The sequence below is a fragment of the Pectinophora gossypiella genome, chromosome 5, assembly GCF_024362695.1.
Source record: "Pectinophora gossypiella chromosome 5, ilPecGoss1.1, whole genome shotgun sequence".
Classification (NCBI taxonomy): domain Eukaryota; kingdom Metazoa; phylum Arthropoda; class Insecta; order Lepidoptera; family Gelechiidae; genus Pectinophora; species Pectinophora gossypiella.
In genome coordinates, this window is record NC_065408.1 from 1,814,839 (window position 1) to 1,841,294 (window position 26,456).

Genomic DNA, 26,456 nt, shown 5'->3' on the forward strand with positions numbered 1-26,456 from the left:
CGAGGGACTTATATGAGCTATTTAACTGAACAATCCCTCATTAAGTAGTTACTCTTAAACAGACTATTTCGGTACAATTAGTGATTATACACTTCTCATCAAAAAAATCGAAACACTTCCGTTTTCATTGTTTCTGTCCGAATTTAACACAAAAAAGAATTCATACGATGAAAAAAAATACATAAATGTATAGCTGGCAGTTTGGCCATTACAGTAATAAGCGAAAATTCTAAATTCAAAATTAGAATTTCATTTGTTTATCTTATAAACGAAATGAATCACTGTTTTGAGACAAATGTGTGTTTAGGGTTGGAGTACATTTAGCGTTTAAAAACTAAAAATTGGCGCCTATCCTTAAACTTTTTGTTTTTTATTTCAATACTGTGACTTTGGGACGTCTGAAAAAAGGTTTTTTTTCTAAAACGTATGGATACTTCGCCCACAGAAGCCGCCCAAGTTGTGGCATTACTGGATTCTGGCCTTAGTCAGCGTGTTGTGGCTGCAAGACTGCATCTAAGCCTGTCATCTGTTCATAGAGTCTATAAACGTTATCGGGAGACTGGTTTGTTCACGCGCCGTTCAGGATCTGGCAGAAATCGGGTCACTTCTGAACGAGATGATCGATTTATTGTAACAACTTCTTTAAGAAATCGACGCCTTAACGCTTTTCAACTGCAGCAGCGGCTTCGTGTTGTACGAAGGGTGGCTGTAAGTGACTCTACAATTAGAAGAAGGTTGAAGGATCGTGGACTGGTACCGCATAAGCCAGCAAATGGGCCGAAATTAACTGCAGACCATCGAAGAGCGCGCCTTAACTTTGCACGTGAGCACCTAAATTGGTCATACCTACAGAACCGCCACCATAGCTGACCTTTTCTTCAATGCAGCATTGTGCATAGCGTTCTCCGTCTCTTCTGTAGACCTTGTTCCTTCCGTCGTTACCATACAGCATAATTTTACACTCATCAGAAAAGAGAACTTTGCTCCACTGTAGGTATGACCAATTTAGGTGCTCACGTGCAAAGTTAAGGCGCGCTCTTCGATGGTCTGCAGTTAATTTCGGCCCATTTGCTGGCTTATGCGGTACCAGTCCACGATCCTTCAACCTTCTTCTAATTGTAGAGTCACTTACAGCCACCCTTCGTACAACACGAAGCCGCTGCTGCAGTTGAAAAGCGTTAAGGCGTCGATTTCTTAAAGAAGTTGTTACAATAAATCGATCATCTCGCTCAGAAGTGACCCGATTTCTGCCAGATCCTGAACGGCGCGTGAACAAACCAGTCTCCCGATAACGTTTATAGACTCTATGAACAGATGACAGGCTTAGATGCAGTCTTGCAGCCACAACACGCTGACTAAGGCCAGAATCCAGTAATGCCACAACTTGGGCGGCTTCTGTGGGCGAAGTATCCATACGTTTTAGAAAAAAAACCTTTTTTCAGACGTCCCAAAGTCACAGTATTGAAATAAAAAACAAAAAGTTTAAGGATAGGCGCCAATTTTTAGTTTTTAAACGCTAAATGTACTCCAACCCTAAACACACATTTGTCTCAAAACAGTGATTCATTTCGTTTATAAGATAAACAAATGAAATTCTAATTTTGAATTTAGAATTTTCGCTTATTACTGTAATGGCCAAACTGCCAGCTATACATTTATGTATTTTTTTTCATCGTATGAATTCTTTTTTGTGTTAAATTCGGACAGAAACAATGAAAACGGAAGTGTTTCGATTTTTTTGATGAGAAGTGTATTTCAATAAAGAAACAGTAGCCTTAATTCGTAGTAAGAATTAGATCTGTCAAAATAAATCAGCTAGTGTTGTGACGTTCATTATCACAGTGATGTCAGTCGAGATAAAGTTGATTCTTTTCTATTTAAATCAGACAAATCTCGTTTAAGCGGAAAGCGGAACGCTTGTCGCTGACAGCCGGGAGTGCCTTAGGGATGAAACTTAGGAAAATTGTGTTTGTACCGCACCGAGCTGCTAATTTACTTTGTTAATTGTTAACGAAAGTTATCACAGAGATTTTTAGCGAGAAGGCCGTAAAAGCTTTTGAAGAATATTTTACACTTACTAACAGTAAAACACTTAAGAATAAAAATAATAAAATAAATTTATTGCCAGTAACAATTTACAAAAAAAAAAAAAAATATTTATTCATAAAACAGTTGCTATAAAAACTAGTATGGCTTTGTAATAGACTACTCTGGGCACCATCCCACTTGCGTCAGACAGAGTACTGCGGGTCGGAAGGCAAGAGGGAAACCACTGCCCTATTTTTCCGTAAAAAAAGGTAGCATGGAAATGCTGCATCGAAAAGAGCGTGGCTCTTAAATTGATGATGATGATGATAAAAACTAGGTCTATCTATCTATATCTGCCTTAATTCATATCCAGTTTTGGACGTAGGCCTCTTCCATGTTTTTCCACTTCTATCGATCTTGGGCTATCGACATCCAGCCATATCCTGCGTTCCGCACGATGTCGTTCTTCCATCTCATTGATGGTAAAAACTAGGTACCTAATTATGAATATTACGACAACGGGCAAAAGGAATTGACTCAGCTTGTGCTGTGATGGAGGCATGCTATGGCGCCATCCAGCGCTGGTATCAATCATTTCGTCTTCCTGGGATATCGTGCGAAAGCACACTTATAATGAATTTAAAAGCGTCAGTAGGACACCCTGGTACTACAAATTAAACAACGTAAAAGGGAAAAGTACGTCTTATTTTATTTCAATCGAGATTTTATTTTAGTGGCCCTTTTATCTTGAATAGAAGCGATATTGCATTATGTTCACATTCCATATTCAAATAGCAAAAAAAATACTGTGCGTAGTCTCGCAAAAATTGCTTGACTGATTTCGATGTAAATTCTATAGAACAGAATCGAAATTGTTTATTAATAAAGGACGTTTCACACATTTTCATAATTTAAATACACAATAAAAATTATTAATAAATAATTTCATAATAACAACATAACATAACCTCACAACTATATCCCAATTGGGGTAGTCAGAGGTACATCTATCACAAGATAAACTAAGTAAGTAACCTCACCGAGCTTTCTGTTAGGCCAACGCGATAGACGGTGAGCCGTATCGGCGTCTATAAAAGTATATAAATAAAAAAAATCACAAAATAACATCAAATAGGCTACAGAAAAATAACAAAAACTCTAAAAGGATCGTTGAAATAATCATTAAAGCCTCAATTAACACAAATCGCGGCGATTTTGGGAGCATTGGCTGAACTTAGTCTTGGACAATCTCGGGCACTATTTAATATTCAGAAATGGAAAATATTGGCTCATTCTTCATTAAAATAGCAGCTAACCAAAGAAGACGAATATCTACTTACGCCATTGCTCTTTACAACAAAGTAACAATAAACCAGATTCCATAGATCCATCTTAAATAGCTGCAGACAGTTAATTCTCAACTGCATCGTAAACTTGTGCCCGCGACCAAAGCGCAACAATTCACATTAGGAAAATTATACGCGGCGACGTGGAAATCCCACCAATCCCAATGCTGTGGCTACGAGCACAGCGGGCAGCGGGGCAAGTTTGGAGCGGAAGCGATAGCGTAAAGACTTCCGTGGTCCGGTGGGGACATATCACAAAAATTACTTTGGGGTCCCTGGTTTGGTTATGGCATTACTAGCTGATCACCAGATTGTCCGAAAACAAGATGATCCGTGCTTCGGAAGGCACGTTAAGCTGTTGGTCCCGGTTACTACTTACTGATGTAAGTAATTAGTCGTTACATGAGCCATGTCAGGGGCCTTTCGCGGCTCAATATTAACCCTGATACCAGAGTTGATGAGGTTGGTACTCCACCACACAACCCACACGATAGAAGAAGAAGATTTGATTGGATTTAATGAACGATTAGTGGATTCAATTTAAGGTTTCAGGTCTTATTTGCTAGGTCATAAAATATCAGATTAATTTGTCCTCGGCTAATAAGAAGTAAGTTACGGAGCTCCTGCTGGATTGACTCAACTAGTTCGAAAAATACAGAATACGGCGCTAATGCTGTAATTAAAACACATAATAACGGGTTCTTACCGCGTTTAAAGTAGGGATATGAGACTCCCGATATTTCGACACTGTTGCAAGTGCCAAAGAAAGAGGGTAGAGAGATATTTCTGTCCGTAGTACCTACTCCACTCCAATCTCATCAGTCATCCCGTGATCATGGCATTTGCAACAGTGTCGAAATATCGAGAGTCTCATATCCCTACTTTAAACGCGGTAAGAACCCGTTATTATGTGCTTTAACGATGATAATAACCGCGTAAACTTAAAACAATGCTAATGCTGTAGGTGTGGAACCATTCTCAATGACAACGACCGTGGTACGTGGTTCAAAAAAAATCTTTGATAACAATGTTTTAATAATAGGCATTTTGCAGAAAATCGACACTCAGCTACAAGAAGTAGTCAAACGCATCCGATTGATGTGCTACGCTTTGGCCGGTCACACTCCGCATAATGAGGCCTAGGTTGTTGCAATTGTAAGAACGTCATATGACAATTTTCCCGCTATAGTTGTGGCCACAATCCAACTCCCACAATTTCCCACCAGTCTCCACCACTATAATCCCAGTGGGGAAAGTCGTTTGTATAAACTAACCAATTCCAGTCGCAAGTTGGAATTGCTTGATCTAAGTTTAGAATACAACTGTGAATTGTAGGCTTAAATTCCGTACTCAGTTTTTGGTAAAGATTTGTTTTAATTTATGTGAATAAAATAATTTAAATAAATAGTAAATTAGAGATGTCATTATAGAATAGGTTTAGTACGGTCTACTTCGAACCGACGTGCGTATATAAAACGATTGATGAATATGAAGGAAGCAAGAGAAGTGTGTCAGGATCGAAGCAAATGGAATTCCATAGTCTCTGCTTGCCCGGTGGGAAATAGGCGTCAGTTTATGTATGTGCAATGGAGAGATAAATAAATAGTAGTACCCAAGTTCAGTTTTCGAAGCAAATAAAAAAGAACAGCGGGGCGGAAATAGAGAAGAAGCGATAGCGTTAGCGATCGGGAAACGCACGTAATACCTACCATAACACAATAGAAGCTCTCAACTATATCTCAATTGGGGTAATCAGAGGTACATCCGTAGCAAAATGAACTAAGTACCAAAACTCACCGACCTTTCTGTCAGACCAACGTGATAAGCGGTGAGCCGTATCGCCGTCTATAATGGTGCCAACTGTGTTAGTGAAAACTGTACTTAAGATAAATTATACGTAATAAGTCATTGCTGCCAATCCAGTACCAGGGCTCCAGCCTTTAGTTATTGTTTGCTAATTATTTTGTGAATTGTATATGGCAGTAAGTCTTCCACAAAATAAATAAATAGAGTAAAGAATAATACCTACTATTTGTGTAAAGAATGGTAAAACTCCGCCCGCACCAATACGTACGTAAAAAAAACTAAGAAAAAATAAGATGCTTCTATGCTGTTCTGGGAGCATATAAAAAACATAGAACACGTTCAGCTGCTTCTCTTCCCGGGCATGTCGTAAAAACCGACAGAGGGATTGTGTCCTCTAACATGATGGACTAATGTTATGGGCGATAGGCTGATCGCTTATCACCATAAGGTTCATCATATCCATCTTTGGACTTCGTATCAACAGTGGCTGCAAGTTGTCTTTGATTACTTGTGGCTCTGCCCACCCCATTAGGGATTACGGGCGTGAGTTTATGTATGTATGTATGTATGTATGTAAAAAATAAGATTATTCTTACATCCCACTGGAGCTAAGAAAGGTTCTTGTCACAGTAAAGGTAACTTCAGCAAGGCTTGAGTAAAATATACAAACACAAACTCGACTCTCCCGTGATCATAAGTCACCAAATAGTAACTTACAGTAGCACTTGATATCCAAATAGGTCGTGCTTATTGTTCTCTTTGTCTGAAGATGATTGTTTGTAAATAGTTATAAGTACTTAATGTTTTTTTCTGAATAAATTATTATTATTATTATTATTATATTGTTAAAATTGACAAAGGAATTGGGCAGTGTCCTAGGGCGAAAATGAATTATGAAAAAAATATTAAAGAAAGAATGATTTAAACTGTTTATTTTTTCTTTTTAACTTATTTACCAAACAAAATCAAAAGGCTCTAAACCTCTGAATCTAATTTTATACGTTTGAATTAATGTTTGATTCGTACATAATTGATATCACGTAGTTTCCAGGACTTGTGCCCAGTTAATGGCAATAGGCAAGCTCCTTGGCCAGGCGCGCACTACGAGTTTTTCGCCGCGCGGCAGAAAAGAGCAGCGGCATAATGTCGCACTGTAATACTGCGCCTCTGCGGCGGTTCTGCCGTCAAGTGCGCGCAATACAATTTAAAACTGTTTGGTACAGAATTACAGTGCGACATTATGCCGCTGCTTTTTTCTGCCGCGCGGCGAAAAACTCGTAGTGCGCGCCTGGCCTTTAGCTAGAGAAGTAAGTGGGTGTACCTAAGTCCTTTATATTTTACACCTCTTCCTACCGTTTCGGAGATTATGTTCTTTGTAAAATGTTTTCTAATATTACTGAAGTTGCGCACTTCATGTCGGGTCACGCTTGTAATTCCAACAGCGTGCCCCACTACTCTTACTACCAGATATCTCTCCCAGATCGTGACGTCACATGCCCCATCTAGTGGAGAGATTTTACTGAGTAATAACTTTAATGTACCTTGTGTTTGAAACTATGATATGACTGTGTGAAGAAGGACATACAGGGTGTTAGTAACATAGTAACGAATGGAATGGAAAATTCCACTTGATATTTACTCCGACTAATGAGCTGAATCATCCCCTTCAGTATTTGTTACGATGTCACTTATACCTTGTACAAGTGCATACAAGTAAACAGGGTGTTAGTGACATCGTAACTAATACTGAGGGGGATGATTCAGACCATGATTCTGAGTGGATATCAAGTGGATTTTCCTGTAATTCATTATTTTCCGTTCCATTCTGCGACGGAAAATTCCACTTGATATTAACTCAGAATCATGGCCTGAATCATCCCTCAAAGTTTTCGTTACGATGTCACTAACACCCTGAATTATTATGTGAAAGGTGTGAGAACGACTTCCCATTTAAACCACCCCAATACAGGTAAAGTCACATAGGTACTGAAGAAATACAGATGAGAAATTGGTATATTTTGGGTTGAATTGGTTTGTAGTAATATTAATCGGGAGCGGAAAAAATAGCCGTGTTCCGTCGTTCACTCCATCTTGGTAGTTTTGTTTTATTGGCGTTCGTTAATAGCGACATCTGTTAGATTTCTTGGTTGCTAAGATACATTTTTACAAAGATAAAGATAATTTATTTGCTTAAACATGAGTAATATAAATACAGATGACAGTGTTCACATTATAGGTTCTTCATGTTTGCCTTGCCTTGTTTGTTGTTTGTTAATATCTTGACATTGAGGTAAAAACGAAACGAACAAAGCGAACTAATGGGTTCCTAAATAATAATATAATATGCGCTAGCGCTAGCTAGCTAGCTAGTCGCTTGTCCGAGACACGTACCCCCGAATCGAATTTCTCAGGAGTGTAGGTTTTCTCACGATGTCCTTCACCGCTTAGCACGTGATACTCATTTATGATCCAAACATGAATTCGAAAATTATTGATTTACACCCGTTCTAGATTCGAACCTGCGACCTCACAATGAGAGTCAAGCGTTCTTTCAACTCGGCTCCCAAAACCTAAATAAAATTTCCCCAATCTGAATTCGCTTATTAGCAGAACGCGAGTTACATTTTCATCTCTATAAATAATAATAGGCATACAAAATTATCTTATTAAAATCAACTTGTGAATTAACGTGGTTTGTTCTTTAAATTTAGCCATAGAATAAGGAATAATACCACATATAGGATGGCAACTCTCCGCTCCCCAGCAGCGGCTCAGCCCACCCCCTTTTGGACTTGAATCGTATGGCGTCAGACGTCACACAGACAGCGTATACGATAACGTCAATGTGTGTCAGTGTGTGTCTGTGTTGTTTATTTTTAATATTTATTATAAGCGCAATCAAGAGTTTCTGTATTGAACCTAAATAAACTTTTTTATTATTATCATTATTTATCTTTATAATATTTATAATTCTCTCCGAAGAGGTTTAAGTCGCACGGGCCGTAGCCAAGTGCTTTTATTGTTTCAGAGATAAAAACTTCCTGACGATGCGGCATGTATTTAGAATTACTGCTTTTTGAAGTATTATTATTGTATTGTATTGTATTGTTTGAAGTGTCCAGGGTGTGACTTAGCGTTAGTCTACCATAACCTGTACTAATGTAACATTCACCGCTCATCAGAAATGATTCTGATTCTGATTCTGATCCTGTACTAATGTAACATTCTACAGGAATACCTTACGTAATATACCTATTTATGGTTGTATCTAAGTCACTTTGTCTGGCCGCAATCTCATAGAAGTTACCTAGAATTTGCTTTGACGTCGTTGGTTATTTAAGGTAACAGCATCAACGTTGCGACCATTAGACTCCCTTACATACAGACAAAAACTCACGCCTGTTTCCCAACGGGATAAGCGGAGACTATGAAATTCCATTTGCCTGGATTCTGGCACGTTTCTCTTGCTTCATCTACATTTATTCTATTTATTTTATCTCGAGGAAATGCATTCTACTACTTGGTCGCACGCATTATGTACGATGAAGCGAAGCGCTTGATGCGAATTATGGGTGTCTCAACCAAGTATGGATAACACCACGCCGCACGTCTGGTGGTCCTCAGGTAGAATAGATTGTTTCCACACACACATAGGTATTTCATAGTAGGTACACATTTCATAGTAGTATAAGGCACTTCGTACACAACGCACGACAAGAGGGATTGTGTTCTTTCTAACAAGTTATACCATTATGATGAGCGTTGGACTGACCAACATAACATAAAAACGATAAAGCGTCACGCGTGTACGGTCACGAGCATTAATATGTATACACTTTGGTACCATGTCACATTAACTTTTTTGACAAATTGAACTGTAAGTCTCACTAAATGTCAAATATGTTAGTGCAGAGTTCTAAAGTGGGTACATTATATTGCTCATGACTGTACGAGTCCTGTCAGCAGATATGACTAATAAATCGAGTGAAGCAGGCTGCCGATGTGGTCCTGTCACTGTGGTTCTGTGTTACACTGAGATAACGACGGTTCTAATCCCGGTACCGGACTAGCACCAATGAGTTATTAATTTATCGTTAGGTTTTCATTAACACAGTTGGCTCTACCATTATGGACGGCGATACGGCTCACCACCTATCACGGTCTAACAGAAAGCTCGGTGAGGTGTGGGTACTTAGTTCACCTAATTGGGATACAATGCTATGTTATGTTTATGAAACATTACCCGTGAGTGGGCTGGTTATCCATATGGATTAGAAACTCAAATTGTAGTCGCTTCTGTAAAAAAAAGCTTTGCGAAAACATATAGGTTAAATGAGCGGACCCTATGGATTATTATGAATAGGTAAGCGATTTATTCATAATCGACGAGAGTTTTGCCTGAAATGTATACCGGAATCGTCATTTTTATTGAAAACAAAGAAAAAGTCAATAACAGATTGTAAAGGAATTAATTTAATTTATGCAACAGCGTTTGTGATGTTTGATACGGAACATTTCTAAAGTTATACGAAATAGATTTTAGTTGTTGATATGATTTGAACGACAAGTTGTTTCAACGACGTGGATTCTTATGAAAGCGGTTTATTAAAATGTTTTATAAGATTTTCTAGTAAATGCTTTCATTTAGGTTAAGGCGAGGGTACTAGGACAATGTCTGCTAGATATTGTCGTTCTCAGTCGAGAGCAGACTCTAATATTGCAGTGTCTTTGTGCCACGTTGTAGATTCTAAGATAGGACAGCCATTATTGAATGTGGTAGCTATTGATATACAACTACCGTGGCAGCAAATGTCCTCTTCAGAATTGGGTAAGTAGTTTCCTAGGTCAAAGATAAATTATGGAATTCTGGGGGGTTAAAATGGCCACATCGAAGCAATTTATCTAAAAAAGCAAATTGCAATATTGCTTTTTTAGATGAATTGTTTCTATGTGGCCTTTTTAATCCCCCAGATTACTAAATAGAGACAGATCTAAGGGGAAAAAAGCGTTATCTTTTGTTCTATTTAACTTATTTATTAATTTTAATAAAGAAACGTATATTAATAATAAATGGGACATTTTGTCACGTTTTTCTATGACGTCACAGGTTGCTTTTTTATACAAATTCCGTTGTAATTTTGTGTTTTGACGTTTAGTAAAAAGTTACTAATTTGACCAGTTGGATACTGGATACTAGCCTACTATGGAGCCATTATTGGCGATAAGGCTGGTAGGCTGGTATACGTACACACATAAGATTACGTCTATTTACCGGGGTAGGCAGAGACCACGGAATTTCACTTATTATTATGATTTATTATTACATAAAACCACGACTAGGTATATCCCAATTAGGGTAGACACAGGTACATCCATCGTAAAATGAACTAAGTACCCACACATCACCGAGCTTTCTGTTTGACCAACGCGATAAATGGTGAGCCGTATCGCCGTCTATAACAGTCGTGCAGTTATGTTAGGGAATACTGCACTTAAGATAATAACTTGTTGGCGTAAGTCCGGTATTGGCATTTGAACCGGCGCCCCCGCTGCACCACAGGACCACAGCGACTAACTATGATTTATTATATCGTTAACGTACCACAAGAGCAGTGGGCCGGTAATACGGTCTTTCTTTCAGATCGAAAACAGTGTTTCTACAGTGACAAATTATTAAAGGACTAAGGACCAGTAGAGTTGCCTTACTATAGAATATTTTTCCTCTTCGTATCGATAACATAAATATATTTTGAAATTTGAATATGGAATTTTATATTGTACTTAACCATAAAACTTTGCATTAATTTTATTAATATAAAAGAATACAATTTGTCAAATAATCAGAAACATACGTAATTTCGTCACATCCAACTATACGCTTAAGTGTTCTGAGTCTGACCTGGTCCAAACGAATCCAATAGGCTGCATCTCCATTGACGCGGAGCTGTGCGGAGATCTGCGGAGATGTACAGGAATCGACCAATCACCGTTAGAGAGAGAATGACAGAGCGTCTTCGTTTTTCGCTCTCTCGAACGCTGTGATTGGTCAAATCCGCACATCTCCGCTCTTCTCCGCCCAACTCCGCGTCAGTGGAAACCCGGCCTTACACTAGCGGCATTGCCCCGTTGCACAGACGCAGACCTATGTTCACCCCAATTTGAATTGCTTTCGTGAAAGGATTTACCATTTTTGATCATTTCACAGTCAGAGCACAGAGTCCTATATGGAATCGACAAGTAATAAAATAATCGACAATCGACGTACGACAATCGACGAGCTAAGAATCCCCAAAAGGACAAAACGTAAAGATCGCATTTTTCTTACGGGATCTGTAGCATATGCCTTCCTCATGAGTCATGTTACTTGCAATCAAAGATATATCTCGCAATGATAGACGCCCAAAATCGTAGCTAGAGGGACTCCGTGATTTTTATACCTATCTATATATTATTACGCTTAGGTATTTATCTTTTGGAGTACGCTTATTATCTGCTGGGAGCCGTGGTAGCCCAGTTGGTAGAACGCTTGCCTCTCACTTTGAGGTCGCAGGTTCGAATTCAGCGCAGGCCTAAAGCAATGATTGTCGAATTTGTTTTCGAATTCATGTTTGGATCATAAGTGCTCAGCGGTGAAGGAAAACATCATGAGGACATCCGAGAAATGCATTTTTGGAGGTATGTGACCTAATCTGTATTGTGCTGGGTTTCCCTTCGCGGGTTGAAAGGTCAGACAGGCAGTCGCTTCTGTAAAAAACCGGACCTGTCAAATCTTCAGGTTAGGTAAGCGGACCCTGTGGAAAACGGGGTAACGCTAGGGTGATGATGATCTTTTCGGGTACGCTGACTCTGGCGGAATTTAGAATACTAGTATTTTGGCGGTTTATCTGGCGTCCTCAACAAATAGAAAATGTTTCTTTCCTTTTTTTTCTGCAACTACTATCGATCGTCGTCTTTGAAGCAACACTAGTAAGTTCAAACGTCAGTATTTACGAGATGTTATCGAGTTATTCGCTCCCGAGGGAACGTTTAGCCATTGTTTCAACCGCTGGAAAAATTACACGGATTTTTGGCCTCGAAACAACGTTGTGTGCTATTATTAGTTTGTTCAGCTATTTTTGCTGCGGCTAAAAGCATTTTTGTTGCTTTTTCTTGTTTTTTTTGGATGAATTTTACGATCCCGTTCCCGGAAACTTGGATTAGTGTGTACATAGATAGGTACGTATTAGGACTACGTTTGTTGTGTAGGTTGTGTTGTTGTTTTCGTTGATTTCCAAAGTCTCTGCTTACCCCGGTGGGAAATAGGCGTGAGTTTATGTGTGTATGCATGAAAGTGTAGTTAGAAGAGTAAGATGATATAAGATGAACGAGTAAGAAAGATTGCTACACAAAACTATGTACTACACTTTTAAAATTAGTTCTTTTTAAAACTATAAAAGTTGGAGATTTAAAATCAGAAATGTGTTATAAACATTTTTATCAGCTTCTTTTCTAACTATTAAACAATAAATAATAGCATTTCAAGTCCTTTTCATTTCGAAAATCGAAAGTTAACTTGTGTTCTTAAAAAATATAATTTCAAAATAAAAGTACTTAGTTTTGCAGGCAAATGTATACCCCGCCGGCGTGGTCGAAGATTTCCCTCATTCAACACTTATCGCTATCGACCAACGAGGGTCGATCAATCCGTTCAAATATCCTCCCAGTCGACGCTCTGAGCCGAGGTTCGCGCCCAACTGGGCATCCTCAGGCCTGTTGTCTTAAACGTTGTACCGGGTGAGAATCTTCAGCGCCCTTCCATTTGTCCGGCCAAGTATAAATCTCCAATAAGCCATGTCAAAAAAAGCAAGTGTGGTAAGCAGTATCCTATTTTTTTCAGATATACTTAGGTATATGTTTACGTAGGTACATACAACACGTTCTCTCTTCCGCAATAACAAAAGTTAAACGACTGAAAATTCTCTCTATAAACCAACTTATGGCAACCTCTCTGCAAGTTTGCATAGTTCTATTTTCTAGATGCCATAAAGTAGCGTGACAAACAACAGTTCTGAAGACCTAGTTTCTAAGAGAGAGACAAAGCATATTTTTCATCATAAAACTTCTGTTAAGGTGTTACCACACACGACGAATCAGTTCAACACTGCTAAGTATACCAATGTTATGCTATTAATAATGAACTGTTTGACTAATCAGGAATACCTGCTACAATGTTTTATTAAGTAGGAATTATTTGTTTTGTTTATTTTTATTATTATTATTTTTTGGCAAAGACTATATTATATAACATAACATAAACATAGGAGAACATTTATGAAACAAATAAAAGAGAAGGTGCTGGTCGTGTCGTATCAGGAGGTGAAGGATTTGGCGGGAAGAAGAGAGGAATGGCGATTACTCCACCGACAAGAGCGCAGCTCTTAAATAAAGACAGATTGTTTATTATTATTTTGTTTTTCAAGATATAAATAAATTTATATTCTTTAAGAAAAATAATTATAATCATGAATACAAGAATTAATAATAATACATAAAAAAATATTGTCAACAGTTACAGTAACAATGTTTGGTATGTATTGGTACATCTGCTTATTTTTAACTGGAACATGGTACAAGGCATGGTCCACTGACTTCCAAATTTTACTGAGTATATATCACACATAATATAAGTCCAGGTTTCTTACTATGTAAGTACTTAGTCGTTATATGAGTTATGTTAGCGGCCTTTGGCTGCTCAATAATAACCCTGACACCAGGGTTGATGAGGTTGGTAATCCACCTCATAACCTGCACGATAGAATATAGCGAAGATCCCACTAGTGCTATAACAACATTTATTTATTAGAAATTCTTTTATATTTTTAATATAATAATGTTTGGCAGTTTATTATTCTTTTTCTTCTTCTATCGTGTGGGTTGTGAGGTGAATTACCAACCTCATCAACCCTGGTGTCAAGGTTATTATTGAGTCGCCAAAGGCCCCTGACATGGTTCATATAATGACTTGGTAGTTATTATCGTTAATAACCATCAATCCGCACTGGGCCCGCGTGATGGTTTAAGGCCCGATCTCCCTATCCATCCATAGGGAAGGCCCGTGCCCCAGCAGTGGGGACGTTAATGGACTGATGATGATGATTATTATTTAAAAGAGACTATATTTAAAATAAGCTATATTTAAAAAAAAATGTTCACATGGTTGTACTTACAGTATTCTTTCATTCTGCTATACAAGGATACAAAGTGTGTAGATACACCTTAAGGGAAGTTTACCTCTAGTAAAAGTTTTTACACCGACATTCGAGTGATGGATAGCGCAGATCCCGTTGCACCGTCTAGCTTCATCTTCGTTTACCATCCTATTTATAAACGACCTGGCTTAGTACAGTCGGGAGTAGAAGCCGTCTTCATAAATGGGGAGTACTTTCACTACTTTTTACTAAGGATACCTTTTTATAGTCTAGATATAATATAATTCGAGGAAGAAGCAAATACTCCTATCTTATATTTTAAGGCAAATCGACTTTTAGATGTAGTTCGCTGCAAAATTTAATATAATATAATATGTTGGTTGGTATGTCAACTGTGGTAGCTCAATTGAAAGAACGATAAACACTCACTGTTACGTCACAGGTTTGAATCCCACAACCAATGATTAACGATTTTGTTTTCGAATTCATCGTTAGATCATAGATGTGGTTTAGCGGTGAAGGAAAACATCATGAGGTCATCCATATTCCCGACGAATGCGTTTCGGGTGTAAAATGATTCACACGACACGTTAAGCTGTTGGTCCCGGCTATTAGCCGTAAAACACCTCTACCAACCCGCATTGGAGCAGCGTGCTGGAGTATGCTCCATACCTCCGGTTGATTGAGGGGAGGCCTGTGCCCAGCACTGGGACGTATATAGGCTGTTTATGTATGTTGTGTTTTGGATCTATACAATAAAAATAACAACAACATAACATCAGCTCGCGACTATATCCCAATGGGGTAGTCAGAGGTACATCTATAGTAAGCTGGTCTAAGTACCTACCCATACGTCACCAAGCTTTCTGTTACACCAACGGTGGTAAGCCATATAAAAAAAAATACAAAAATAAAATTTTTAACAAAAAAAAAACCGACTTCAAACGCAAAACTAAAAAGCAATAAATAAATTTACTTCGCACAAAGTAATTAGTACGTATTTTCAATTAGTTAATTAATTTTATAAATCTGAAGCCGGTGCCAAGGAAATGCTACAACGAAGTACCGATTCTTATATTTTTCAATACTGATTGTTTTGTAATTTTTTGTTTGACATTGTTTTGTAATTGCTTTGATATAGGTATTAAACAATATTGTGTGTACATAGTAATTTGATATTGTAGTAGGGTTGTTGTAGCATTTACTTGGCACCGACTTCAGATTTATAAAATTAATTAACTAATTGAAAATACGTACTAATTACTTTGTGCGAAGTAAATTTATTTATTGCTTTTTAGTTTTGCGTTTGAAGTCGGTTTTTTTTTTGTTAAAAATTTTATTTTATTTTACGATTTTAAGTGATGGTTAGACTGAGCAAGGATGCAGACAGACAGATTTTCTGATTTATATTGATATATAATAATATATGATTAGTAGTGATCACAATTATTATTGATGAACATGTTTACACACACACACACACACTCACACACGCGCACACGCACACGAGCACACGCGCACGTACACACGCACACACACAGACACACGCACACACACAGACACACGCACACACACAGACACACGCACACACACAGACACACGCACACACACAGACACACGCACACACACACACACACACACACACACACATACACACTTGTGGTTGTCAGTGGAAGCTGCTATCATACACACTCACGCACACATATAGATACAGTAGATTTCGCGTGGTTCGCTCGCTGCTAAAGCAGCTCGCGTGTCCTGTTTATTCGAAACTGTCCCTCTTCGTATGGCGGCCATCTTGTTTTTCCGCCATTTTGTTTTTTTTCACCGGCGACAGAATTTGACCAAGATTTAAATGGGTGTCGTGGAAACAAACAAAATCCAGGTGCAATAGGTTTGCCAGGCCGTAGGATGTCTCCCTGATTGGGAGCAGTTTTCAAAGATGACGTTCCGATCACACCCCTATACATCATTTTTAACCCCAAGACATTTTCTGGAAAAACAAAATTGTGTATGGCGGCCATCTTGTTTTTTCGCCATTTTGTATTTTTTTCACCGGCCATTAAATTCGACCAAGATTTAAATAGGTTTCGTGAAAGAAAAATTGGTTCAGGTGCGATAGTTTCGCCAGGCCGTAGGGTGTCACCCTGATGCGGAGCAGTTTTCGAAAATCGGGAAGTATTTCCATACTTAACATGACGATCCGATCACAACCCCGATATATATTTTATACCCCGAGACATTTTCTGAAAAAACTAAATTGTCTATGGCGGCCATCTTGTTTTTCCGCCATTTTGTTTTTTTTTCACGCGCTATGGAATTTGACCAAGATTTAAATAAGTGCTCTGAAAGAAATATTGGTTCACGTGCGATAGTTTTGCCAGGCCGTAGAGTATCTCTCTGATGCGGAGCAGTTTTTGGTGACCAGAAAGTATTTCCGTACTCTACATGACGTTTTGAGTAAGCGCCCCATACATTATTTTTACCCAAAGGGGCTTCTTCTAAAATCGACAAAATTTTGTATGGCGGCCATCTTTTTTTTCCGCCATTTTGTTTTTTTGCACCGGCGTTTGGATTTGATCAAGATTTAAATACGTTTCGTGAAAGAAAAATTGCTCCAGGTTGTATAGTTTTGCCAGGCCATAGGGTGTCTCCCTGATGCTGACCAGTTTTCGAAGGTCGGGAAGTTTTCCCGAAGCCTAAAGAGCGATCCGATCAATATGACTTTACAAACGCACTAGTCGCTCCTACGATTTTTGAAAATTCCCCTCGATTTCTCTGGTCTTCCATCATCAGATCCTGACTTCCTTGACATGGGACCCCCTTGGGTACATCTCCTTTCAAACAAAAAAAGAATTATCAAAATCGGTTCATATACGACGAAGATATGCCCGAACAAACATAAAAAAAAAAAAAAAAAAAAAAAAAAAAAAAAAATATACGGTCGAATTGAGAACCTCCTCCTTTTTTGAAGTCGGTAAAAATGGAAGCCGTTGCAATAACAAACAAAAAATGAAATTACCCCATCTTCAAATAAGCCTGTGCCTAAACACAAAGAAAAACAATTAAAATTAAGCCCTTTTAATTGTTCCATAATTTACATGAATAACTTTTTGTTTACTAATTGTATTAAAGCGTTTACTCACTTTGTTGGAACGTGTAACGTATTAAATTGTTTTTATTTTAATTACTTAAGTAACTTTTGAACATTTATGAAACAGAACATCTGAAGTACCTATGCTAAGTAATTCTTAAGAACGATTTTGCTTAAACTTGAAATTTCTTCAAGCGCCTCTTCATTCCTCATTATATCACGATTATGAGAACACTGGGTAATTTAATTGTGCTTGTTTTGAAAATAAGTTTTATTAGGTAAGAAAACTTTTTATTTTTGTCGGGTAACCAAAATAGATTTAACATATTTTATTGGCTGTTCGGCCTGACACTCTACATAGTATTTTGGAAGTAAAAACTATTCTGAACTTAATGATAAGTCAACTAAATGCTAACCGTAATAATAACATATTATTAATAAAGAAAATCTTACTACAGTTGGTAGATATGTATTTCTGTGTACACTGTGTAGGTAAGTACATAAGTAGGTATTAAGTCCGACAAATAAACACATTTTTACCCGATTTTAAATATATTTTTCTAGCTTTAAATAATTAAACTGTGATTTAAAACACTATTTATGTTGGCAACATTACTAATTTCCGTTAGCCATTTGCATTTAGGTAATTTAAATAATTTGAGTGACATGTAACATGCGCCTAACTTAATCAATGATAATTGATGTGGTTCTTTGTAAAGCCCATACATAATTAAATGCGGTAACGCAAGCTTTATACATACATACATACATATGTTCACGCCTATTACGAGTTAGGGTAGGCAGACATCGCGGAATTCCACTTACTACGATCCTTACACACCCCGATACCGACCCTGCCGGCATGGTCAACGATTTCCCTCAATCAGCGCTTATCGCTATCGACCCACTAACCCACTATTAATGTCGATTAATTAGTATCGACACACTAATTAATCGACATTACTTCTTTCAATTATTTTTCCTCTCAGATGACGCTCTGAGCCGAAGTTCGCGCCCAACTGGGCACCCTCAAGCCTGTTGTCTTAAACGTTGTACCGGGTAAGAGCCTTCAGCGCTCCCCATTTGTCCGGCCAAGTAGTTAATTCCATCTGCGGCAAATCTACAATAAGTCACGCCAAATCTACATAAGTCGAAGTTTATTTACTTGAAGAAAAATACATCAGAATATGATTTTTCAAAATGGCGCTTAGGTGATTTTCCTTATAGAGAGATAAAGACAGAGAGAGAGAGAGGGAGAGAGAGAGAGAGAGAAAAAAAAACGTTTATTCAAACAAACAGCACACAAAACGAAAACATAACATTGAAGATAACACTTATAGGCTATAGACATTTACACAAAAGAATAGAAATAAAATTAATGACAAAAGTGTTGCGTGAGATATTGTGCATTTATTTGAAAGGGTAAAACGACTCAGCATAAGTTTGCCCCAAAGGGAAGCAAACGCTTATTTACAGTCGCACCTACATCATTCGACAAATCCCGACCCATAATATTATGAAGCCACATTGCGCTTGCAGCGGTAAGTTTCTGTGTGAATGCGTGCTTACAATCACATATATTTATCAAATATTTTACTTACTAATACGCTCATATTGCATGTCAGCCATCAGTTCGGACTTGTTAATCGTCAACTTACTGCCATATCACAGCATTAACTGCGAATGTATCGTAAAAATAATAGTTTTTATTGTAGCTGTTACTCTTTATGACCCCTTATGATGAAGTTGGGCGTAGCGGGTTATAACTAGATATAACCGGTTGACAGCAGTTATATTATGGAAGCTTTATGGGGTGAAAGTGGTATATATACGTTGCCTAACTTTCCTATCTTTATGTGTAGTGTCTAGTATGTAATTCTTATCCTTCTAGTGAAATCGTGTGAACTTTAAAATAAACAGTAGTTGTGTTCTATAGGACTTGGACTATTTGTTTAACCGACCAGTAGGGCACCTCCATACGATGTTAAATGACAGTAATTTTGTCGAAATGATGTTGAATTATTTAGACGAAAGCTAGTTCTTCGGAAATTCTTACAATACCTGACTTTAGTCATAAAGATCTTTCTCACCTCCCTAGCGTTACTTATCCTTAATAAGGTATAAAAACGCTTTTTCAGTAAAAAAAAAAACTTTCTAGCGTCATCCTGTTTACACAGGGTCCGCTTACCTAACCTGAAGATTTGACAGGTCCGGTTCTTTTACATAAGCGACTGCCTCTCTGACCTTCCAACCGTCAAAGGAAAAACCAGCACAATACAGGTTAGGTTAATTACCTCCGAAACGCATTTCTCGGGTATGTGCGCTGAGCACGTGATAATTTATGATCTAAATACGAATTTAAAAACGATTACGAAAAATCATTGGTTAAGGCCCGTGCTGGTTTCGAACCTGCGACCTTAGAGTCAAGCGTTCTTCTATGTTCTTTTCAGTAAAAAAATGTACACTAAAAAATAATACCTATGTAAAATTCTGTACTTTTTTCTGAATATTTTTTTGTCGAAATCACTTTGTGAGACTGTCTTTTGTTTAGTAAGGACATTGCAGGCTTGAATCATCTGATTATCTGAAAAAGTAAGATGATTCCGTGCTTTGGAAGGCACGCTAAGCCATTGGGACTACTAGCCCAAATACCTCCACCAACCCGCAATGAAGCAGCGTGGTGGAGTATGCTCCATACCCCCTCCGGTTGATTGAGGAAAAGCCTGTGCCTAGCAGTGGGACGTATATAGGCTGTTTATGTTGTTGTGTTTTCTAAATAAATATTTTTATATGTTGTTTCCATATCTCGGGCCTATGATGCCCCGGAGCACCCCGGAGTATTAAAGATTAGTGTGTTTGTGCAGTGGAACTATAAAATAACAGTGTTATGTGACTGGAACATGTAATCCGACGCCGAGGGTTTCAAATACAGTACAGTGTAGTATACAGCTGGCTTCGCCGTGTAAACCCGGTATGTGATGCTTTTAGCAGAGTTACTTAGCTTGATTCCACTTATTTGTGTCAGTAGGACAAGTGAGCATGATAGTGTGATGTACAAGTCAACTTTTTTTGACGTGACTTATTGTAGATTTGCCGCTACTTGGCCGGACAAATGGGAAATGCTCTCACCCGGTACAACGTTTAAGACAACAGGCCTGAGGGTGCCCAGTTGGCCGCGAACCTCGACTCAGGGCGTCGTCTCAGAGGAAAAATATTTGAAAGAATTAATCGCACCCTAGTTGGTCGATAGCGATAAGCGCTTATTGAGGGAAATCGTTGACCACGCCGGCGACCACGCCGGATACCGACCACGGTATCGGGGTCCTGAAGTGTTTGGTGTCGCGAGCTAATTGGCCGCCTCTATGGATAGAGTAATCGGGTCATCGGGATCGTATATTATTACGTCCTTTGATTACAAGTCAACAAAGCTTGCACTCACATAGGTAACGGTCACGCTTAAAATATATTATATAGTGTTAGTGACATCGTAACGAACACTTAAGGGGATGATCCAGCTCATAATTCTGGGTTAATGAATAAATCAAGTGGATTTTTTCCGTCGGTTCTTTTTAGGTTTCGCTTTCTTTTCTTCAACAGCCTCCGTGGTCTAGTGGTTAGAGCGTTAGGCTCAAGATCTGGAGGTCCGGGTTCGATTCCCGATGGGGTCATTGTCGAAATCACTTTGTGAGACTGTCCTTTGTTTGGTAAGGACTTTTCAGGCTTGAATCACCTGATTGTCCGAAAAAGTAAGATGATCCCGTGCTTCGGAAGGCACGTTAAGCCGTTGGTCCCGGCTATTAGCCGTAAAAACACCTCCACCGACCCGCAGTGGAGCAGCGTGGTGGAGTATGCTCCATACCCCCTCCGGTTGATTGAGGGGAGGCCTGTGCCCAGCAGTGGGACGTATATAGGCAGTTTATGTTTTATGTTTCTTTTCTTATTAGGTTTTTTTTAAAACTTATTTGTAGTGATCCTCCGGGTGAGAACGCGCCCCATTTGTTCAGCCAAATAGGGAATGACATAGAATATATATCTACGATGAGTCACATAACAAATAGAATAAAATAAATAATCTTCTTTTGTGTGGGCCGAAAGGTTGATGACCGACCTTATCAACCCTGGTGTCAAGGTTATTATTGAGCCGCCATAGGTCTATGATACGGGTCTTGTAACGACTACTCATTACATACTATAGAGAGAAAAAAATAAATAAAAAATGTACTTATAAAATAAATTCCACTACCACCATTATTAAAGCGATACGGCTCATCACCACTATCACGTTGGTCTAACAGAAAGCTCGGTGAGGTATGGGTACTTGGTTCATCTTGCGATGGATGTATCTTTGAATACCCCAATATAGTCGTGAACTTATATTAAATTGAAGTATCTTCTTATTATCGTGTGGGTTATGAGGTGGATTACCAACCTCATCAAACCTGGTGTCAGGGTTATTATTGAGCCGCCAAAGGCCCATCGCTCATGAAACGACTACATATGAATAATAAAATTATATAAAATAGGTACTCACAAAGAATAAATTGCTCCAGTCCCTAATGTTGTCAGAACTCGAGTTGAAGTCTTCATCCATCTACTTTTTTAATGTGTACTTAGAATTAAGAGACCAGGTAAGTTCGCCAGTTACTTAGGAACTTTTATTCATAAAGTTTGTCATAACACTCGTTGATAAACTTTTGTAATCCCGCCCAGAGTTCTACTTTGAAGATTATGAACCCACTTTCTAGTTGGAAAAAAAACGTATTTTTCTTAATAATCAATTTTGTCTTCACTGAAATTGTGGTTTTATTAGCAGGAACTTTTCAATGCTTCGATTTATTTAAACACATTTCTTTTATAATTAAACACTGATCATTTACAACACTATTAAGTTTGAAACGTTTCACAAACACTTTTAACACCGAGCTGTACTTTCACTAAATAGAAACTAACTCTACCTAAAATAACTCTTTATTATTTTATTAAACTTAATACCACTATTATTATTATAAATTAATTATTTAATAAAGTTCACTATAAACGTAGCTGTATAATGTACCAATCGTGTCGTGAAAGTTCGTGGTTCGTTCGCGACGATGCGTGCTCTCTGTTCGACGGTCAGACAGCAAATCCGCGACTGAAGCCGGGATACTAACTTGTATACTACAGTCGTAATTGAAAATTCTACCGAATCTGCGTGGGAACGTTAGTCACGGAAATACGATTAGTGGCGTGATTTTCTTAAATAGAAGGCTCTAAGTTGCTCTTGAGTTGAGCTCTTTGGTGATACGGATTTTAAGGATTTTTAGGCAAGATATTTGGGGTAGTATAGTTCAATATTAGAGGGAGGAGCTCGGTGGCGCAGCGGTTAACGCGCTCGGTCTGCGATTGTTGAAGTAAAGCAACTTTCGCAAAGGCCGGTTATAGGATGGGTGACCACAAAAAAAAAAGTTTTCATCTCGAGCTTCTCCGTGCTTTGGAAGGTACGTTAAGCCGTTAGTCCCGGCTGCATTAGCAGTCGTTAATAACCATCAATCCGCACTGAGCCCGCGTGATGGTTTAAGGCCTGATCTTCCTATCCATCCATAGGGAAGGCCCGTGCCTTAGCAGTTGGGACGTTAATGGGCTGATGATGATGATGATGATAGTTCAATATTCAATATTCTTTATTTAGTTGGTTTTGAAACCTTTTGCATTAAAAACATTTTCCTTAAATTGACCCGGTAAAGACTCCGAGGCGTGTATTTAGTGGTCTATCTAGTAAAAATACTAATAGCTAAAATAAATACTGAAGGACTATTAGATATAATTATACACCTTTCGCTATTTCATTATTTGATGATTGAAGGCTATCTTACAATTTTTCTCATACTTTTGCTAAGACTTTCCAATTGGAACTCTTTACACGTATTTCTATTGAGATAGCAATTTATATACATATAACACAGCATATAGATCCCACTGCTGGGCGCAGGATTTACTTCAATAAATCGGAGGGGTTGAAGAGCATAATACTTTATCACACTGATCCACTGTGGATTGTTAGGCGTATGTCACGAGATATGTAAAGGGAAAAAATAAATTTTGAAAGAAAGGGGAAAATATTTTCCTTCTTATGCTTACATAACTTTGGTATGCTGTTCTGGGAGCATATAAAAAACATAGAACACGTTCAGCTGCTTCTCTTCCCGGGCATGTCGTAAAAACCGACAGAGGGATTGTGTCCTCTAACATGATGGACTAATGTTATGGGCGATAGGCTGATCCCTTATCACCATAAGGTTCATCATATCCATCTTTGGACTTCGTATCAACAGTGGCTGCAAGTTGTCTTTGATTACTTGTGGCTCTGCCCACCCCATTAGGGATTACGGGCGTGAGTTTATGTATGTATGTATGTAACTTTGGTATCAAAGCAATAAGAATTTTAAGATGTACTTTCAGTGAAGCATAAACAGTGCAGTAAAGATTAGAATCCGTTCATAAAAATATAGCATCAAAACAATCAGTTATAGTCATATGTTGTACAGTCATGAGCAATATAATGTACACACTTTACGACTCTGTCGTACTAACATATTTGACATTTAGTGAGACTTACAGTTCAATTTGTCAAAAAAGTTAATGTGACATGGTACCAAAGTGTATACATATTAATGCTCGTGACCGTACATATATCGCATACGTGTTGTAGTATTACTAAAAAAATAAAACGTTTTACGTATAAAACGAAGGGATTTTTTAGAGCTCCGAACTTTTAAAAAAAAAAATCTTAAAATCGATGGTTTTCGTTAATTTTCGGCTCTTTTTACGGAACCCTTGGTGCGCGAGTACTCCGACTTACTGACCTTCTTACCCAAAGGCAAAACCAACCCAATCCCGGTTAGGTCACTTACCCCCCGAAACGCGTTTCTTGGAAAGGTGGTTTTCCTCACGATGGTTTCCTTCGCCGCTAAGCACGTGCTAATCATTTGTCATCTAAACATAAATTCAAAATCAATTTCCAAAGTCTATTTTTTTATCTTTCATAATTAAATACATAAGCAAATTATGTAGCTAAAATAACAATTTTAAAAATAATAATAAAAATATAAAAAAAAACTTTCATTTCGCTATAAAATAATAATATAGGTACATACATAAACTAAGGAATATTTCCCATCGAAGTAAGCACATACTATGTGTTGACAATTGCAACATAAAAATACCTTAAAAAGGTTATAAAAAATAATAATTCTTTACTTTTTTAATTAATTTTATATTCATCGATCTTCTCTTATTGTCGGACGTGTTTGTAACCTTTGTAATTACCTACTAAAATTATATGCGAAGTGGCAAAACAACCAGCGTTTCTTTAATACAGTCTACGAGTGGGGAAATAATCAATCCACACACATTTTAACACTATGGAGCTGCATTTGAATTTTGTCAGGATCGATCCTGACAAAATTCTCTTCCTTCAGTTCATAAAGCAATAATAATATTGAATTAAGAAAAATAAATAAAAATGAATTTTCTAAACTATAACGCAAAAGCTTATTCAGAACAGGGTTCAATTAAAACAGCAATTTTCGTTGAACAAAGGCTCTTGGTGTCGCCACGCTCAATCGCTCCCAATTAACTGGATTCGCGAATCGTTCACAATCGCCTGAGCTGATTAACTTGTCAGAAAAAGGCACCGGTATCATAAATTCGACCCTTTACAGCTCGAATGAACGTAAACCATTGCTTTGGTGTTTATAAAAACGCTTATAAATGAAAGGACCTGTCTTCTATCGTGTGGGTTGTGAGCAACCCTGGTGGGCAGGGTTACTATTGAGCCGCCAAAGGCCCCTGACGTGACTCATGTAACGACTACTTACTTATACCAGTAACTAGTAACCGGGACTAACGGCTTAACGTGCCTTCCGAAGCACGGATCATCTTGCTTATAAATGAAAGGACATTATGTTCAGTGTTTGACACATCCGCGTAAGCGTAATTTCTAAGTCTATTGTCACATCGTTATGTTTATAAAGACTTATTTTTCAAAGCAAGTAATTTTAGGAAATTAGGAAAAGGTATTTTCTAGGAAAGCGCGTAAGCATAAACATGTCCCACTCTCAGCCACATCGTCTATAAGTACATTTCGTATTCTAAGCAGCCTCCGTGGTCTAGTGGTTTTGAGCGTTAGGCTCACGATCTGGAAGTCCGGGTTCGATTCCCGATGGGGACATAGTCGAAATCATTTTGTGAGACTGTCCTTTGTTTGGTAAGGACTTTTCAGGCTTGAATCACCTGATTGTACGAAAAAGTAAGATGATTCCGTGCTTCGAAGGGCACGTTAAGCCGTTGGTCCCGGCTATTAGCCGTAAAAACACCTCCACCAACCCGCATTGGAGCAGCGTGGTAGAGTATGCTCGATACCCCCTCCGGTTGATTAAGGGGAGGCCTGTGCCCAGCAGTGGGACGTATATAGGCTGTTTATTTTATGTTATGTATACTATCAGGTGAGATTGTGGTTAAGTACTTGCCCATAATGCGTAAAAAGACTAAGTATCTTATCTGTTACTGGCAATCAATTTATTTTATTCTTATTCTTAAACATCAGTGCCTGTATAGAGCTCAAGGAACAGAAGAGAGAGGTTGGAAGGGTACTAACGCGCATTTTGTATGAGAATTGCTGTCGTCAGTTCAACTCCACTCACTTTTACTACTACTCCTGTAAACAGTATCTACGGTAGCTCTACTGCTTCTCAAATTCCATAGCCACTTTACCGGAGTTATATGACCTAGGGGGTTAAAATGGCCACATCGAAGCAATTCATCTAAGAAAGCAATATTGCTATTTGCACTTACTTTTATATGCGCAAATGTCAAATTGCAATATTGCTTTCTTAGATAAATTTCGATGTGACCATTTTAACCGCCCTAACCTGTATTGGGCTGGTTTTCCCTTCGCGGGTTGGGAGGTCAGACAGGTAGTCGCTTTTGTAAAAATCCGGTCCTGTCAAATCT

At 38.2% G+C, this 26,456-nt stretch overlaps 1 protein-coding gene across 4 annotated transcripts in view; it reads right to left on the reverse strand.

Moving 5' to 3' along the window:
- The window catches only part of LOC126366622 (cardioacceleratory peptide receptor-like), a 478,107-nt gene that overhangs the window by 66,756 nt on the left and 384,895 nt on the right, over window positions 1–26,456 (reverse strand). For 2 of the 4 annotated variants that reach the window (XM_050009807.1, XM_050009804.1), the window contains exon 1: window positions 21,994–22,574. The exons of the other annotated variants lie outside the window; for them this stretch is intronic. The gene's annotated coding sequence lies outside the window, so the exon portion shown is untranslated. Of the gene's footprint in view, window positions 1–21,993; window positions 22,575–26,456 lie in introns of those variants that run through there. 4 annotated transcript variants of the gene reach the window in all.